Consider the following 6,000-nt stretch of genomic DNA (forward strand, 5'->3'; position numbering starts at 1 on the left):
TATCCCTTGAGGTTTATAGCACTGATGGATATAAACTACCACAATGGGGGTGTCTTCTTGATAAAATACAGATAGTATTGAGCCAGAAGAGGCTTAATCTTCATTTCTTGGAGTGCTCCTGTGGCACAGCAGGTTAAGGGTTCGGCATTGTCACTGCAGTAGCTCGAACCACTGCTATGGCCCTGGTTCAATCCCTGGCCTGGGAACTTCCACATGTCATGGGCACAGCCAAAGAAGAAAATCTTCATTTGCTTCTAAAGAATCTCCAGAAACTGTACAGTGCAGGGAACTATATTCAGTATCGTGTGATAAACCATAATGAAAAAGAATATAAAAAAGAATATATGTGTGTGTATATATACATATATATACACACACATATAGAGAGAGCGAATCCCTCTGCTATACAGCAGGAATGAACACATTATAAATCAACTATACTTGAATAAAATAAATTATACATTGAAAATAGTAATAATAATAATCAGGAAACTAAGCATTTATGAGAATTTATTTATCCCAATGCGTCTCAAACCTAATGTCTATTAGAATTACCTGAAGGGCTTGTTAAATGACCTGTTGCTAAGCCCAACCCCAGAGTCTCTGATTCAGTAGGTCTGGGACATGGTTGAAGAATTTGCATGTCTAGGGAATTCCCATTGTGGCTTAGTGGTAATGAACCTGACTAGTAACCAAGAAGATCCTGGTTCAATCCCTGGCCTCGCTCAGTGGATTAAGGATCCAGCATTGCTGTGGCTGTGGCATAGGCTGGCAGCTGCAGCTCCAACTGGACCCCTAGCCTGGGAACATCCATATGCTGCAGGTGTGGCCCTAAAAAGCAGAAAAAAAAAAAAAAAAGACTGCGAGCAAGAGAGCGAGCGAGTGGTAGAGAGAGAATTTGCATGTCTAACAAGTTTTCTGGTGATGCCAATGATGCTGGTTCCTTAACCACTGACTTCTCCTACTTTCCCCCACCCTATTTTGGTAACAGAGCCAAGAATTTAATAGGCCTCACCATGAAGTTCTATTACTTCTCTATAAAGTACCTCTCTTTGTCTTTGTTCTGTCCTCTGAGACAGTAAAGAGCAGCTGGTCAGCACATTCCTCATTATAACATTTCATATCCTTGAAGAAAAATATTAAGTTTTCCTCATTCTCCTTTCACCTATCTAAAGTTCTGATTCCCACAGGCTTTCCTCATAATCATATATCCACCTGCTCATCATTTTTATTGCTCTTCCCTGAAGCCCATTTTGAATTTCTACCCACCCCTACCCCACTCCTGTACCCATCTCAGTTACTAAGAGGACATGAGGCAGGCAGGGATGTACCAACATAAGATTTGAGTGCACAACTTTTAGGGCCACTTCTCCTGGTCTTTTAAGTAGCTTCATGCAATTGGTAATTTTTTTCTCGGTTCTTTATTTTAAAAATTACACAGTGAGAGACAAACATCATATAATTTCACTTCTATGTGGAATCTCAAAAAAGGATACAAATGAATTTATTTGCAGAGCAGAAACAGACTCACAGACTTTGAAAAATTTATGGTTACCAAAGGGGACAGGTCGGTGGGGAGGGGTGGACTGGGGGTTTAGGATGGAAATGCTCTAAAATTAGGTTGTGATGATAGTTGTACAACTATAAGTATAATAAAATTCATTGAATTATTTTAAAAAATTATAGTGTGACATGAAAGGGAAGAAAATACTGATCACTTTCTTCATCCTTATTCAAATATAATCAGCTGCTTCTTTTGGTACCAGAAATATCCATGTGTTAATTTTTTAGTCCACAAATATTTATTGAACACCTAGAATGTGCTAGGCTCTATGAACATGGTATCTGGTGGATGGGGTGTTTAACTTTTGATCACATCAACTTGTTTAGGCAGGTCCTAAAATCTGTGAAAGTGTGAAATGTTTCCACAGCCCCACCCACAGTGTGGCCAAAAAAATGAACTTGGGCAACCCCAAGTTATTTTAGCCTCTTCCAAATCCACAGAAATAAATCTAGATTATAATCAATTTTCCATTACCCTCAAGGAGGTAATAATAGTTTTCTATTATTCAGGTTGGTATGTTATTAAAAATATTTATTTCTGTTTGTCTTTGGTGTGTTCTGAAACATGCATATGTAGTTGAATGCTGTCATGGGTAGCATTGATTGGTCACAAAACTATGTCTGAAACCATCTAAGCGCTCAGATGGTGGAAAGGGAGTAGGAACTCTGTGGGCCTCTTTTATAAGAGCACTAATCCTATTCATAAGGGCTCCACCTCGTGACATAATTACCTCAAAAAGGCCCTACATCCTAGTACCATCACACTGGACATTAGCATTTCAACATATGATCTGGGGGTGAGGGGGGACACAGGTCTGCTGTCCATACTAAATGGCTTCCTCCTGCCCTGAATGCTATTCTGTACTCTGAGGCACCAAAAACTTCATGGTAAACTGCCATATGCGTTCTTGTGTCATGCTTGTGATTTAAAGACATCAGATGATTAACCGGTGAGCCAGGGAGTTCTCAGGTTGCCCTGTGTGGTGTGCTCCACATATGAACTGTTTAATCCTCTTTCTGCCAGTTATTCTGGCCTTTAATGAATGGGTTTTGACTCCTAATGCCCAATGAAGTGCCAACTTATCTCAAGTACACGACAATAATAAAGCCATCCCAAGAAAAGGGAAAATACAAGTTTTATGATAGCTTGAGTCTCCTTCAAGAAAATGACCATGGAAAAGGAAAGGAAAATCCGTAGACAGTGAGGGATTGGTGGAAATGTTTCAACCCAACAATAGGCATCGGACATCACTGTAGCTGATGCAGATCTGCAGCTTCCGGAAATCTGAAGAAAATGAGGATTGATTTCCCATGTTCAGTACCAGGGCCCCATTTCCTAAGGGGCTGTTCTAATTCTACCCTTTCTGATATCAGTTCCAATCCTTCCTGGAACATCTGGACCACACCCCATGGGGAAGTGAGGCAGGAAGTGAGCTCAGAGGCAAGCCTTTGATCTTCACACCCTCCAAATGAACATTGAAACAATATGTGAAAATGCCAAAGTAGTAGTGAATTAAATTCAACAGTACATTAAAATTCACTATCACCACACATAAATTGTTACAGTAACGTTGTTAGCATACCACCTAAAATGCCAAAATAATTAGAAGAGGCATTTGATAAAAATGTACTCCCATTCTTAATTTTAAGGTCTCTAAAAATTAGGAATAGAAAACTATTTTCCTACAGTGAATACCTACCTCAAACCAAATGGTAATTATCATACTCAATGATAAAATACTGTAAGCATTTCTATTAACATCTGAATGAAGCAAGAACATCTACCACCGTAACTATCACATAAAAATCCCTTTCTTTAATCAAAAATATATATTAAGCACATACATTTTTTGAGGCACTGGGTGTATAAACATAAACAAAATAAAACCTGCTTTCCTAAAAGTTCTCACCAAACAAATAGATATAGCTATTGGAAAGGAGAAATAAAATTATTTTTACCTACAAATAATGTATGTTTACGTAGACAGCAGTTTATGTAGAAAATATCAGATAATAAACTGAAAATGAAGTAGAATTAATAAGTGAGATTTTTAAAACATAAATGCCTCCAAATTAATATTCAGAGGAAATGTTACACATAGAGTAATAAAAAGATAGAACAACTAGTTACCTTCCAAGGAATTCTGCAGACCCCAAAATCAATGTGAACACCCCAAAATATGCTTCTTCTGTATATGGATTATTTAGGGCTAAAGGCTACTAAGAGCCAGCAAAGGCAGGACATTCTATTTACCTCTTCCTAACTGCCTAAAAATAGAATACAGTTGACCCTTGAACAGCTCACTCAGGGGCACCAACCTTTAGCGCAGTGGAAAATTGGTGTATAGATTATAGTCATACCTCTGTATCTTCAGTTCTGCATACTGATTCAACCAACAGTGGATCATGTAGTACTGCAGTGTTTACTATTGAAAAAAAATTTGCATATAAGTGGACATGAACAGTTCAAATCCTGCTGTTCAAGGGTCAACTGTAGAAATGTCCCCTTTTGGAGTTCCCATTGTGGCTCAGCAGAAATAAAACTGACTAGTATCCATGAGGATGTGGGTTCAATCCCTGGCCCCGCTCAGTGGGTTAAGGATCCAGCAATGTGGCAAGCTATGGTGTAGGTCAAAGATGTGGTTTAGATCTGGCATTGTTGTGGCTGTGGTGTATGCCGGCAACTGTAGCTCCGATTTGACCTCTAGCCAGGGAACTTCCATATAATGCACCTGCATCCCTAAAAAAAAAAAAAAAAAGTGAAGACATCTCCCCTTTTATAAAGGAAATTTTCATTTGTAAAAATGTCTCCACACCTGGAAGAGGACTACCCCTGAGTTAATTCTCATCACCTGAGAGACTCTTAACTGCATAAGACAATACTTACCATCCATTTCCTCCTCTCCCCTTCCTATAACTTGCCACCTGTGCCTAAGAGCCCCCAATCCCTTTTCCTTTGTTTAGTGTTCAGTGGTATTGATGGTATTGAGCCTCAATCATCTGGTCACTTCTTTGAGTCTCCTTTCTTTATAAAACACTGGTCATCAGTCATCATATAACTAAAATTGTTTTTTCTCTCATTAATCTGTCTTTATCGGTGTGATTCTCGAGCCCTAGCAATTGAAACTCTGAGGGGAGAGGAAGAGGTTTTTTGTTTTTCTCCCCTAAAAGTGAAACTATAAAGTTTATAGAAGGATCTCGAAGAAAATATGACTAAATGGAAAGGCACAAAAACTAAGCAGGATACAATTACAATTTCTTCCATAAGAATACACATAGCTTAAATACAATATCAATTAAAATAGCAATGACTTTTTTTTTTGGTTTTTTTTGTCTTTTTGCTATTTCTTGGGCTGCTCTTGCGGCATATGGAGGTTCCCAGGCTAGGGGTCGAATCGGAGATGCAGCCACCAGCCTACGCCATAGCCACAGCAACGCGGGATCCGAGCTGCGTCTGCAACCTACACCACAGCTCACGGCAACGCCGGATCGTTAACCCACTGAGCAAGGGCAGGGACCGAACCCGCAACCTCATGGTTCCTAGTTGGGTTCGTTAACCACTACGCCAAGACGGGAACTCCGCAATGACTTTTTTTAACTTGATAGACATGATTCTAAATTCAACCTGAAAAAATTAAAAGCAAGACTAGCTGAGAAAATCCTGAAAATGATGAATGATAAAGGAGATATTCCTTGACCAGATACTTTACATCTTCAGAGTAATAATTTTTCAAGTATCTAATTCTGGGGAAAGAATCTTGCAAAATAATAAAAATGCAATTTATAAGATAAGGGATAAATTATTCAATAAATAATTTTGGTTAAATCAACAATTTAGAAATAATCCATTTAGAACCTCATATTATAGATGAATTTTAAAAATTAAACATAAAAATAAGTTCTTCAAAAAGTTAGAATTAAACCAAGAAATAGAAACTATACTCTTAGGTATACACCCAAAATAATTAAAAGCAGATACTCAAATAAATACTTGTACGTAAATGTTCATAACAGTACTATTCACAATATCCAAAGATTGGAAAAAAAACAAATGTACACCAATGGGTGAAGAGTTAAACAAAATATGTATATCATATAATGAAATACTATTCATATACAGGATTGAAGTGGTTATGTTACCAGAGGTACCACCAGACCCTTGCCCAACCCCTCCCTTGAACAGGAACTAATATATATTTTTAAGTCACAAGGTCTGGACACCAAAAAAGGAGGCTATAGGTCGAGAAGAACAAAAACCAGATCTAGCCAGCTGAGACCAAGATGGTGATGAATCTGACCTCCAGTGGACCCTGAGTGAAATGACTCTACATTGGGGGTTTTCTTGTGGCTCAGTGGATTAAGGATCCAGCATTGCCACTGCAGCAGCTCGGATTGCTGCTGCTGTGGCGCAGGTTTAATCCTTGGCCCAGGAACTTT

At 38.5% G+C, this 6,000-nt stretch overlaps 1 long non-coding RNA gene across 3 annotated transcripts in view; it reads right to left on the reverse strand.

Annotated features, from left to right (window-relative positions):
• LOC100621837 (uncharacterized) overlaps positions 1-3,785 on the reverse strand; it is a 130,030-nt gene extending 126,245 nt beyond the window's left edge. For all 3 annotated transcript variants that reach the window (XR_014820047.1, XR_014820045.1, XR_014820046.1), the window contains exon 1: positions 3,695-3,785. This is a non-coding gene — a long non-coding RNA (uncharacterized LOC100621837). The remainder of the gene's footprint in view (positions 1-3,694) is intronic.
• Positions 3,786-6,000: the final 2,215 nt, after the last annotated feature.

This window comes from Sus scrofa, chromosome 11, assembly GCF_054392235.1.
Source record: "Sus scrofa isolate SSC_HxYL_T2T_F1_AM1 chromosome 11, Sscrofa_HxYL_maternal_Yorkshire_Landrace_v2.0, whole genome shotgun sequence".
In the NCBI taxonomy this organism is placed as follows: Eukaryota; Metazoa; Chordata; class Mammalia; order Artiodactyla; family Suidae; genus Sus; species Sus scrofa.